The sequence below is a fragment of the Choloepus didactylus genome, chromosome 7, assembly GCF_015220235.1.
Source record: "Choloepus didactylus isolate mChoDid1 chromosome 7, mChoDid1.pri, whole genome shotgun sequence".
In the NCBI taxonomy this organism is placed as follows: domain Eukaryota; kingdom Metazoa; phylum Chordata; class Mammalia; order Pilosa; family Megalonychidae; genus Choloepus; species Choloepus didactylus.
In genome coordinates this window covers 54,165,611-54,179,021 of record NC_051313.1, presented here as the reverse complement: position 1 = coordinate 54,179,021, position 13,411 = coordinate 54,165,611, and the positions used below count along the sequence as shown (strand labels likewise).

The 13,411-nt window shown below is 38.2% G+C and overlaps 1 pseudogene; it reads right to left on the bottom strand.

Moving 5' to 3' along the window:
- Positions 1-1,018: 1,018 nt before the first annotated feature.
- Positions 1,019-2,028, bottom strand: LOC119540453 (annotated as a pseudogene).
- Between the last annotated feature and the right edge of the window lie 11,383 nt (positions 2,029-13,411).

Genomic DNA, 13,411 nt, shown 5'->3' with positions numbered 1-13,411 from the left:
TTTGTATTCAGCTGGTGTTATGACAGTTTTCCTAGGAAAAATATAGCTTTCTCAGTCTTTGCAGATTGACTGTGCAAGTGCTCTCCTTTAGAGCTTATCCACAAAATTAGTTTGGAAAATAGCTCCAAGCCAAAGTGTAGGGGTCTCCCTGGGGTCCTTTCTGTGCATGCATCATCATGCCCTAGGAACTCCCTTGTTTCCATGAATACAAATGTCCCCTCTTTGCTAGGAAATAGTTTCTTCCCAGTCCTGGGCACTGCCTTGTATGTCCTTACAGACAGCAGTCCCTTGCCCCAGGCAGCCATGACTTGACTGCTCTCCCTCAGCATACTGTAGGAGAGCTCTGTGAGCTGCCTTCTACACACAGGGCAAGTTCTGGGACAATGAGTCCCTCAGGCCACCACCAGGCAGATTGAGCCAGATATACTTGCTCTCGGAATGTACATGAGGATTATTCTGCTTCCTCTGGAACTGGGACCAGGCATTCAACTGGTAGCATGGATCGGCTCCTTCTCAAGCTGGTGAAGGGTCAGGGAACCAGGAGATCCTATGCTTTTAAGTGACCTTTTCTTGACTGAGCACTTCCCTGTTACTGCAATACTTTAACTGCTTTCTGAAGCTTTGACAAAGATGTTTCTGCCAATTCTTGCTGGTTCTTCAAAGTTTCTGTGGAGGAACAGAGCCCTCAAGCTTCTCACTGTGCCATCTTGATTGGGGTGGGGCTTCCACAAGGAACTTTATTATTTTTTAAAGATAATTCATATAGTCATTGATTATACCAAGCCATTCTGTGCTCTTTTCTTTCCAGTTAAGAATTTGAAATACATCATGTTAAGGATGATAATGCTGAAACAAGATTGTTGGCTCATCATCAAACACTTAATTGTTTGATACTTTATTGAACACAAAGCAAGATTAAGCATCTTTGCCTTCAGAGCCCCGAGAAGGAAAGAGTGGTACAGCTTTCCATGGAGGGGAAGATGTGAGCCATCTCTAGTCCTTTCTTGTTGTGGGAAGATTAACCCATGTTCTGTCGATTGCCATAACCCCTAGGATGGGTGTCCTTCATCCCACTCCTGGGCTCTGTGTAGTATTTCCCCATCAGTGGCTTCCTCCTCTGGCTCCTGATCTTCCTGTTGTTGAGCTGCCTTTTTGAACTCTGCTGGTGTTGTCTTGGCTATTCCCTGATCTGGTAATGCCCCATATTTCCGATGCTGATCATACCAGCCATTCACTGTCACAGTTGCCAGACTTGGATAATCAGCTCCAAACACCTTGGCTTGGGCCACATCCTGAGTGAGAATCAAGGGTTTCACTGGAGGCCTGTCCTGAAAAGATGTGCAAGAAGTTAATGCCTCTTTTGAGGAATCTTTTTCTCTTAGAATTTTATCTCTTAATCAATACTCTAAATCTCTTCCAAGCTGATGCCAATCCACCCCTGAAGGTGAAGGTGATAATATTCACGCTCGTCATCTGCTTCGCCACTTTCCACAGAAGATTTCAGGGTAGACAATCTATACTGTGCCTCCTTCTTCTGCTTGTATCTCTCTATCTTAGCCTGTCTTTGAGATGCTGTAGCAACAAGGCTAGGATAAGCCATGGAGGAGCTTGCTTTGTTATTTTCAGCAGAGTTGTTCTTGATTTGGGGCAGTTCAAATTCTGCCACATGATACTAATGGCACTGAGTTAAGTAGTTTAGAAAGTGTTCTTGAGCCTGCTGCAAATGATCTAGATGCTTTCTGGGGCTGACTTGTTTCATGATGAGAGCTCCTTGAAATGCTTGCACCATCAGGTTCTTCAGGTCGTGGAAGCAATCTCTTCCAGGTCTTCATTTCGGCTGAACAAGTCCAGCTGCGATATCATTTTGGCAGCCTTCTCAAGGAGGTCCAGTCCCTTGAACACCTTATCCTGGACTATCTGGGAACCAGTGGTTTCAGTTGCTACTTCCACTTCGTCCAGAAGCTGCTTGCTGATTTTGAATAGCTTGGGTAGCCGTGGCAGCAGTGACTCATCTTCAGCTGCCGCCATCTGATCCAACAGAAGTACTGAAGGAAGTTCTTCAGACAAAAGGGAAATGACACTGGAAGGCAACTTGGAACCTCAGGACCTCTGAATGGTATGAGGTGGTTTACAAAGCACCCTCACATACATTATTTCACTTGAACCTCTCCTGGGAGATAGGCAGAGCAGATAGTATTCAATTGTAAAATGTGGACATCCCAAGACATCAACTTTATTTCCTTCCTCTCAGGTGTGCCGGAGCCTCTAAGTCTTGTTCTTTTCCCGTCCAGGTTTCCCTGTCTCCTTCCAGTCCCAGGTTTGACTCTGCTGTTTCCTCACCATGTGCATCTTCACATGCACTGTCCAGCCTGCAGCCATAAACCAGGGCCAGGTATGGTCAGTTGAAAGCCCAGGGTCCTGAGGGCAAGATTCTGGACCTGATGTCCAGCAGGTCTGTCTTCAAATGACCATCATATGGCATCTGGGCCAGCAGCAGCCAGACATGGTGAGAGGAGATTCTGAGGAGGGGGAAATAGCAGTTGGAAGGGAAGCATTAGAGGGGCTGGGTTGTAGGTTCTTTGGTCTCCGACTTTTCTTTTTAAAATTTCTGCACAGTCAAATTTACTGTTTCCTGAGTCCTCCATTTGCATGCTCAGCCCTCTCTCTCTTCTTCCCCACTTCTCTCACTTTTGCGTTATTTAGGGTGCATCTAATTGTCTTTGACATGTTAGGTATGTAAATATATGACATGACTGATTTGTTTTAATTTTGCTGGTCTGCTTTTATCCCACACTTGTAGTAACCTAGAAATTTTGGTTTTCTTAACTGTATAGAGGGACATCAATTCTAATGAAAAAATATTATTGGATTTAAAAACATGATAGAGTAAAAAGGAAGTCAGATATACAAATAATTTATGAATGCATCCCTCCCTCCCCACAAGATTTGTTGGCACTATAGGAATTTAGTATCTTTTCTCAAAGTGCAAACATGTTAGTATAAGACACTGCACAAGTGGATGGGTTTTTAGGCTAAATCTGCCTGGGCGATGCCCCTCAGAGCTTTCTTGTTGTATCTTATATGATTTTCACTGCCAAGGATGCTTTTTATTTTGTACATGTGAAATGGTCTTGATCAAAGTCTTACAAGATTCAAGGAATCTAATCCAATTAATGTCGAGCAAAACATAGTTTAAAATCTAAATAATTCCCCAACTCAAGAAGCTGTTTTCTGGTCCTTTTTCTTGTCTCATCATCAGGAAGCAAGACTCCTGCTGCAGTTCTCTTCCCAAGACAGGCATCTCTTCTATGCATCTTTGGCAACCTAAAAAAAAAAAAAAAAAAAAAAAAAAAAAATTACCCTTGCACTGGTTCATTTGATTTAGTGGTCTGGAAATTTGAAAATGAGGTTGTCTGTGAAAGGTGGCCCCCTGCAGTGGCGTTGGCAGCATGGGGTGTTCTGAAGTGGGAGCAACCATGGCAGGAAGCCCCTCTGAAAGAGCAGTGGTGCTGACATGATTGGGCACAGCAGCAAAGGCTGATTTCCTCACACTGAAGCTCTCCTGCCCCAGGCGTCTTCTTCTGACTGTCACCCTATTAATGCACAGCAATTGCTAGGCAGTCTCCACGTTATCACCTTCTGAAAAACAACAGATGGGTTAACTGGCTTGAGGTCACTCAATGATTCAGGAGCAGAGCAGGGGTTAAGTCCCCAGTTGCCTCATACCCAACGTGGTGCATGACCAAATATATTGGCTGTAGCTCCAGCAGCATTCCTAGTGCTTGGGGAACAAGCTCATTAAAATAGCTCTATACCCAGTTCCTTCCTTCCTTCCTCCTACCCAATTTCCTCCTTCCTTCCTTCCTGCCTTCCTGCCTTCCTCTCTCCTCCCTCCCTGCCCTCTCCTCTCTCCCCCTCCCTTTTCCTTCCCTTCCCTTTCTTCTCTCCCTCCCTCTATTTTTATGTATGTTGCATTGGTCATGTACCACTTACTTTACAAATTTGCATGGAATGCATCTTAATTATACTGCCAACTTCTCTGTGTTGTGTCCTTATATCAAATGATAATCTTCCCACATATCATCACATTTTATCTTTAAAAATGTAAACTCTGAAATTAGAAAATGCTACAGGTTTTACCCTCAGTTTTAGAAGAGGAGAATATTTTACTTACATGACTTTTCTGATTCCATGTGCTAGTTGTCACATTTAAGTAGCAGCTACTTTTGATTACATGTAGGGGAGAAGGGAAATCACATTTAATTGATATCTGCCCACAAGAAAAAATGATTTTAGTTGACAACTTCAAACTACTGTATTCACAACCAAGCTTGTATCTAAAGTAACTTAAAACATAGAAGAATTAGCTACTGAGTTTAACTACTCTCTGTGTAATTGCCAAAATTAGTCAAGGGCATGTGAGAGTGAGAGAGAGAACCTGCATGTGCTTTTTTTTTCTTTTTTTCTTTTTTTAAAGAATCAACTTTATAAACAATTTGGAAGGATGGATAATAGGCTTTACAGTGATTGACAGCCTCTCAAATCAGTGGTCTGTAATCTTTTTTTTTTTTATTGTTTGTTTCTGGAGCTGGACTCTGAATGCAGTTTGAGAATCTGAATAATATTATGAACTCTATCCCCAGAAACAAGGATATACAGTCATTATATTCAATATTTCATACAATTTAGGCAGTTCCTGGATTCCCTTAAAGCCTATTCAGGGGTCTTAGGTTAAGAAAGCTTAAACTTCATTAAAGCACCTAGAAAAAAATCCAGACTAAAAATTTAAAATGAAATATTTCTAAATAAAATTGGCTTTAGCTAAGAATGTTTAGCTAAACCGTACCTTTGACTTTCTCATACATCATCATCCTAATTGTGAAAGCTAGCACTTTGAAAATCACCATTTCTCTTATGCCAGAGCTCTATAAAACAGTACTCTTGATTAGTATTATCAAATAATTAAGTACTGAAAGGAATCATGAGAAATAATTTTGATTCTGTAGCCCAACCCTTGGCCATTAGATTAGGACATACCTAAATCGTTCTTGAAAGGTGAAACTTGTTCCTACTATTAAAAATCTCTAAACACACAAAAAAGTTCGTAACTTTTTTCAATAGTTAATGTCAATATTTAATACTTTCTTTTTAGAAAAAGAAAATTTTCTTTATATCTCATCTAAATTTTTCATACATCAGAGTAAAATGCTTTTTTTAAAAAAAGTCTCCTGGAATTGAACACAGCTGGTCAACATCTGAGTAATACTGTTCAAAGAGGTACCTTTTTTTAATCAACTAAAATATGTAGATAATAGGTTGTTTTGATTGTATATTTAGTCTTGATCAGCTTCTAAAAGATTTTGCTGTGATTTAAACTCCTCGAATTTCATCTTACGAACCAGTTTCTTTGGAAGAAGCAAAAACATGTTAAAATAGCAATTACTCTCATAATTGCAAATAGCTGAAAAGTTCCTGGATTTTTGATGCTCTTATTCTAGGTTTGATTTTCAATATGTTTTTGATTGCCTCCCTTAAATTTCTTTGCATTTTCTTGTAGTTTTATTTTTTTTTCAAACCATGTTTATAGTTTTAAGCTCATCAGGAAGAAGAAGAAGGAAAAAAACAAGTTGGGGGATGGAATGGGAAGGAAGAAAAATTCTCCAATCTCTTAAGATACTATATCCCATTTTAAAGAATTCCACTCAAATAAGAGGATTTTTTTCCTGCTAATTTTATTTTTATTTTAAATTAATATGTTTATTAAACTCCCACACAGATTCTTTGCAAACTCAATCTGAGATCTAGTCAAAGGGACTAAGCTTTCATTAATGAAAAGAATCAGTGTGACTTTTGCTGCTCACTGCACACTTTTCCTCTCTAAATATGGCTGGAAGAAGTTTTTCATATTCCCATGTTATCCTTGTATTTAAGTTTTAGATGTTTTTCAGTGCAACGTTTCTCTGTGCGAATTGTTTCCTCACTATCTCCATAGGTTATTCAGAGGGACATATGTTCTGTTCAAGGGGTCTCCCGGTCCTTTTCTGTTTCCTAAACATGACCATATATATTGACTTCATGCCCTTAACTAAAATTCCCTTTCCTTGAGACAGCATGTTTTTAATTCAAAGAGACCTTTAAAAGGTATTAACTAAAAATGGAAGTTCTCTGAATCATTTTTGTGCATCCCTATTCTCATAAATGATTTTAACATTTAACATCAGTGGTTGCAGTAGATGACACAAGATCACAGTCTCACAAGCAGCACATGATAAACATAATGCAACAATATTAGAAATCAATAGTGTGTTTTATTGTATACTGTACCTAAAATATACAATAGGGTGACTTACATAAATCATTTATTCCTAGTCATGATTGATGACCTCATAACTCACAAGTGACGGGACAAAGCAGAGCCCCAAACGAGTTATGAAATGTCATCAATAACAAGTAGAAACAAATGATTTATCCAGTGTCACAGCCCATTGTATGTTCAGTTTATGCAACAGCAGTTAATGATAAAAACACCCCAAATGGGTGCAGCTTGTATTTTATCCATCATATATGCACATACTCTTCCTACACTATTTTACACTAGGTTAGTGCTTATTGGCCATGAAGAAAATTATCAAGGTTGAAATAGGAATGGGTGTTGATGAAAATGATTTGGTCTTTATTTATATGAATCCTTTGGAATCTCTTTCCGTCTGACTAGTTTTTTATGTACACTTTTTTTTTTCTTTTTTCAATCTCTATCCCTTTCTAGCAAGGGAAAACGGAAAAAAGTATCATGGCTATGTAATTTACATTGTTTCTTTTCCACAGTGACATTCTAGGAGAAGAGTTAGCATGATTTTCAAAGTTAAAGACTGTTATATGACTTTAACACTAACATTTTTTCCCATGTGTTTTTTTCTATGTATACAGCTTGGGACCAAGGACTTCTGTATTCCCACATTCGAATGCAGTGAGAATCTATCAAACTAGTTTTATTTTGCACCTTCTTGTGCATGTTTCCTAATGTTGTATTTACAACATTAAAAGGTGTTTATATTCTCATTGCAAATTTGGAGATGTATCTCACTGATGTAAGGATATCAGTGATTTCTGTAAGATTACATTTGAAGTTTATGAGGTTCACAATTCAGACTCAAAATTGATACTAACTTTTGGGAAAAACTGCCATTTTAAGAGAATGTCAGGTTTGTTCTTTTGAACTGAATTAAAAGTCTGTCCTTTATGACATTCCTCAAATATTTATAATACTGACTCACTAAGAACCCCAGAATCTTGTTAGGTATAACTTTATCAAGTTAATTTATGTGACCATAATATGTGTATTATTGTGCTGATTGATGCACAAAGTAAAGCAAATCTAGCTTCTACCTGATGTGAAAAATTAGACAAATGGCAAAGGGACAATTAGGCATAAAGATATCTTTTAGTATTAGTAGTTACAGAAAATACATACACTTCACAGGCATTGTATGAATGTAAATGTGAGTTATACTCTACACATTCCTTTGGATTCCTCTAGAATATATATCCAAAATATACTCTGAATATTCCTACTTCTTCAAATACCCACTGATATTGTGGTAGATTGAATTGTGTACCCCAGTTTGGACATGAACTTGGTCTTGGCCCATTCTGGTGGATGTGGACCTATTCTAAATAAGATCTCTTTAAGATGTTACTTCGGTTAAGGTATGCACCACTGAATCAGGTTGGGCTTTAACCTAGATTACTGGAGTCCTTTATAATCATAGTGAAAGGCAGACAGAGAGAGGACCTGGGAGAGGCTGCCATGTGCATTGCCATGTGACAGAAAAGCTAAGGACCAAGAATCACCAGCAGCCATTCCCAGAATGCCACAGGGTTGGGGAAAGAAAGCATTGCCTTGCTGACACCATGATTTTGGATTTCTCCTGGCCTCAAAACCTTGAGCCAAGAAATTCCTGTTGCTTAAGCCCACTCATTTTATGATATTTGTTTTAGCAGCTGGTATCAGTGTTAAACAGGTATCAATATAGGCTAAGCAAGTATCTTTTCTCCCCTGAACTACTGTAATACCTTCTAAGCTTGATTCTCTTGTCTCTTGTCAACATATTCTGTATATGGTAACCCTGAGGGATCTTTTCAAAGTGCAGCACTCCCTGCTTAGAGCTCTTTAATGTCTCTGCAGTGCACTTAATGATAAATCCAAAACCTTCTCACTGGCTCTGTAAGGACTTGTCTTACCTGGTCCCAGTATAACTCTCTAGCCTTGGCATGATACATTTTCCCTTTCACTTTGGTCACTGTGAGGGATTGCATTATTTCCCCCAAAAGCTTATTTGGAAATATGGTTATTGCAGATGTAATTAGTTAAACAGATCATATGGAATAGAGTAGACCTTTAACCCAATATGAGTAGTGTTCTTATGAGAAGAGGAGAGACACACAGGGAGAACACTTTCTGACAACAGAGGCAGAGAGGGGAGTGATGGATCCACAAGCCAGGAAACACCAAAGATTGCTGTCAACACCAGAAAGCTAAGAGAAAAGCATAGAACAGCTTCTCCCCTAGAGGCTTCCAAGAGCACGTGGCCCTGCCATACCTTGATTTTAAACTTCTTGCCTCCAGAACTAAGAAAATAAATTTTGGTTTATTTAAGCTAGTCAGGTTGTGGTGATTTTTAGGGTATCCCTAGCACTAATGCAGCCACACTGCCCTTTATTCATTTCCGCAAAGGAGTTGAGCTGTTTACTGCTTCAGGGACTTCTGCCTTAAAAAATGTTTGCCTCCTTTCCGGGCTAAAGCTTGCTCACCCTTCAGGTCTCTCTGTAAATACCTTTCTCAGAGAATTCTTCCCTGAACCTTGGTGTAAATCAGAACCCAATTGCAATCTGTCATTTACTTTTTTTTTTTAAATAGTTTTATTCACACACCATACAATCCATCCAAAGTGTACAATCAGCAGCTCTTGGTATAATCACAGAGTTGTGCTTTCATCACCACAGTCAATTTCAGAACATTTTCATTGCTCCAAAAAAAAAAAAAAAAAAAATTCCCATTTCTCTTATACTCCCGATTATTGACACTTACCATTGGTGTGGTACCTTTGTTGCAATTGATGAAAAAATATTACAGTATTACTGCTAATTATATTCCATAGTTTGCATTCATTGTTTTCCACCCCATGTTCCACCTTGTAATAGTGACGTACATTTGTTCTAGTTCATGGAAGAACATACTTATATTTGTACCATTAACCACAGTCATCATCTACAACAGGATTCACTATGTTATACAGTCCCATGTTTTATCCTGTCATTTACTTTTCCTTTACAATATCTATCACAATTTTAATTACATATTATCTGTGTGATTATTTGCTCAATACTTATCTCCCCATATAGGCTTTAAGCTCTATAGAGCAGTGCCCATGCACCTTATTTGCTGCTCTTCCCCAGTGTCTAGCACAGTGTCTGGCACCTAATGAAATCGTAATCAATATATATTTTTAAAAGCAGAAGTTAAGGTTTGACAGTTAAGTATTGTAAAAAATTACAACTTACTTTAAATCATTTCTCAGTCATTGATCACCTACCCTATTAAGACCATGAAACCCAATACTGTGGCAATTTACTAAAAATATGAGAAATTGTTTTTATTCTTGGAAAACTGATACTAAATATGGACACCTAAAGCCAGTTTAAGTACATATTGAATAGATATGGTTAAAAGGGAAGCAGAGCAGACCCTGGAAGGTTTCTTGATACTTGTGTGTTTGAGCCTCAATTTTAAAAATGTGAGGAAATGATTAACAGATGGAAAGAGAATGAACATCGTTATTTCCCATATAGGACCATGTATACAGTCACGAAGGAACAGACTTAGAAAGTTGACACATTTTCCCCAAGGGTCTGCTTTTCCTGAGTAGAACATTTCTTGATTTGAAACTTCTAAAATTAAAATGAAGGTTTAATCTAGGCTTAGAGGCTATAAAAATCACTTCTCAGCAGTGTACCTTGGAAAAAATGTCCAATGGCATGGGCATAGGAAAGTGGTATAGGTACAGCCTAGAAATTTAATTTGCTAGTATACTGAAAATGGTTAATACTAATAATTATGATGTAGTCTTAGACCGTCAATAGTAGTATGGTATATGAAATTGGGGAAATGATAGTTCTCCTTTTCATCTGCACTGGTTAGACTTCATCTAGAGTTCTGTTTCTTTTCAGGGTACCATATTAATAAACTAGAGCACTGATTTGTAAACCTGGATATCTATCAGAATTTACTGGGAAAAATTAAAAGATGTTAATTGCTAAAACCTACCCTAGAATTATTGAATCATAGTCTGTAATGGGGACAAACTAGAAATCTGTGTTTTACAAAACAAACTCCTAGACCAGTACTTGCGAAATACTGAACCAGAGTATATTCAAGAAGAACAAATGGGATAGTGAGAGGCCATAAATTATGTCTTAACCAGAAGGTTTGAAGGAGTTGATATGTTTAGTCTGTAAAAGATGACATTATAGTCATCTTTTGTTGTTTTAAATCTTGACAGATAGAAGAATAATACAACTTGATCTTTGTCATTCTAGAAGGCAATGAGTAGAATATAAAGGTAGTAATATTTGGCCTCACCATAAATCTTTACTGATTTTTAGTGTTGTTCATGGAATGAGTCATAGTGGTAATATTGGTGATATTGGCAAAAAGTGGATAACCTAAAGGAGGGACACACACTAATGTAAGTTGGTGACATTTACTTTGCATAGAACTTTACCAGTCTATAGGACATCAGAGTTTCTCCAATATTCTTCCTTTCCAAAACTCCCAGGGTTTTCAGTTGTGTGAATATATTCTTTTAAAACTTCTCAACACTGTCTTTGGCATAACAGGTAGAACAATATAATTAGAAACATTAATCTCCATCTGTCTTGGTCCTTAAAATTTCTACCATTAATTATTTCTTTGATTCAAAGAATGGAAGGTTGCTGCTGAGATGTGACATCATGTGGGAGGGTAACACAGTAAGCCATTTTCAGTGATCAACTTCAACAGGGGTTGCTGAGGGAATATTATACAGAGAAACTTATTTGTGAAGTTAGTGCATAGTAATGGATAGATTGAGAATATGAGCTCTACCTAGCCTTTAATAGCCTGCTCAAGGGGTATCCCAGGTTTGTAGAAGGTAGGGAATTGGATGTGGGCATTGAGCTGTTCAGAAAGGACAGTATCATGTGGGAAAGAGAGATGGAGAAATATTCAAAGCTAAATTCTTAGTTCTAGTCCTCATTATCCTATCAACTATCCCCAATCCTTGCTTTGTTCATATTCAGTTATCAGCGAACCTTTTTTCTTTCTCCTGTCTCTTGCCCAAATCTCTGATTAGAGTTTTTCTAGTTGCAATGACATGATCCTAGAATTTCACAATAGCTGGTGATGGAATTGTGTGATTCTGTTTCAGATTGGTTTGGGAATTGCTGGTGTCCAGCCTGCAACGGGATGTTTGTGGTTTCAGGACTCAAATTTGTGCCGGTAGGAAATATGAGGTTTCAATGAATGAAATTATGTTCTAAGATATAAGACTCCTCGTAGATTGAAGAATTCTAAGGGGTAAGATCTTAGAGGGCTGAAAGATGAGAGGAGAAAGTTCATCATGCTAGCTTCTTTTCCATCCCATAACTTTGCCAATCTGGGTTTCCCAGAGTTTACCTATTGAGTCTTAATATATTATGTGAGTTTGAAATTGGGTAGCTGTCTGTACGGAGTGGCAATGTGTAGTAACTACCACTTTTCTTGTGATTGGGCAACTCTGCTTACTGACAGCCTGGGAAGAACCAGAGGATTCTTTCCAGGCTCAGAGAGGAACTTGAGGCTTAAGTCCATGCACACAGTGTTAATGCAGGCAGCTGCCATTCTCCATTTTCACCTCTTTACTGGCCATCAAGGCTGACAATGTCTATGTAAACTGTCCTTTAAAGTTTTACCTTAGCTTTAATTTTTTTTTTCTGATTTTACCTAAATTGTTTGGGGGATGGGAGGAAGAGAAAATTTAAGGAAATTCCCTGTGTCATCCTAGGCATGACTCTGGGGACTTGCTCTTCTAACTTAAGATGATTGTATATTGATTGATTTTTTGCCTTATTTCCACCTCTACTCACCCACTAAAGTAACTCACTAAAATAATTCAACAAAAACTGTAAAAATTGGGATCATGTGAAATATAAATCAGTATATAACAATTTAGAATTCTGGTTGTAAATCGAAGTTATTTTGTTTTCTTTTTATTACAAACAGAGTAGTTCTACCCCAAAGCTTTTGCCAAAATATTTGGAAGCTGAGCCAGGGTCATGTGTAGTTTAAAAGGGTGAATTTGATGGATAACCAGAGTTGGAAACAGCTGGCCAAATGATCAAGGCTGGAATAGAAATTTAGACTGTAAATGTTTAATTTGTAATGCCTTGCATAATTGTGAAAGTTCAGCTAGTGATGATATTGGATGTTTGAGGGAAAAGTATTGTTATTTAGACTTTCACTGGATGGTAAAATTCAGATATTAACATCACATTTCTTGAGTCTTGCTTTCATTATTTACTAGGTACGTGACTCATTCAGTCAGAATTCAGTTACAGATAATAGAAACCATTCTAGCTATTTTCACAGAAAGAGATTTATGGTCTGTAGTAGACTGAACTATGTACCACTTCAAAAGACATAGTCTTAATCTCCATTCCTGTGGGTGTCAACCCATTCATAATTAGAACCTTTTGAAATGTTATTTTTTAGTTAAGTTGGCCTAAGGTGGGCCTTAATCCATATTACTGGAGTCCTTTATAAGGAGAGAAAAACTGGAAGCCATAAGTCAGAGAAAGTCACAGGGAGGAGACAGAAGCTGGGAGTCAACAGAAACCAGAGGACCAGACACAAGAAGAGAGATCACCACATGATGGAGGTAGAGATGAAAGCTAAAGAATCCCAAGGATTGCAACAAGTTAGCACCAAAATGCTACAGATTTGGGGGAAAAAGCATGGCCTTGCTGATGTCTTGATTTTAGACTTCTAGCCCTCCAAACCATGAACCAATGAATTTTTGTTGTTAAGCCAATATACTGTGTGGTATTTGTCATAGCAGCCTGGAAAACTAAGACAGTATCATCAGTGCTGTGAGAGCAGGGATTATCCCAGTAGAATTAGCCCACCAGGTTCTTGACTCTCCAAGAGAATCAAAAAGCACTCTGCCAACTGCTGGATCAAGGATTTTGGTACTTAGCTAAGATTCCAGGATTAGGAAGCCCCTGCCAGATCTGTTTCCTCCACAGTATTGCCATACCTGCTTAACATAGACCAACATGGGTATCTTGCTACCTCCTTGATTCAGTTCCAAATTTAATATTCCCACTTTATTCAGTT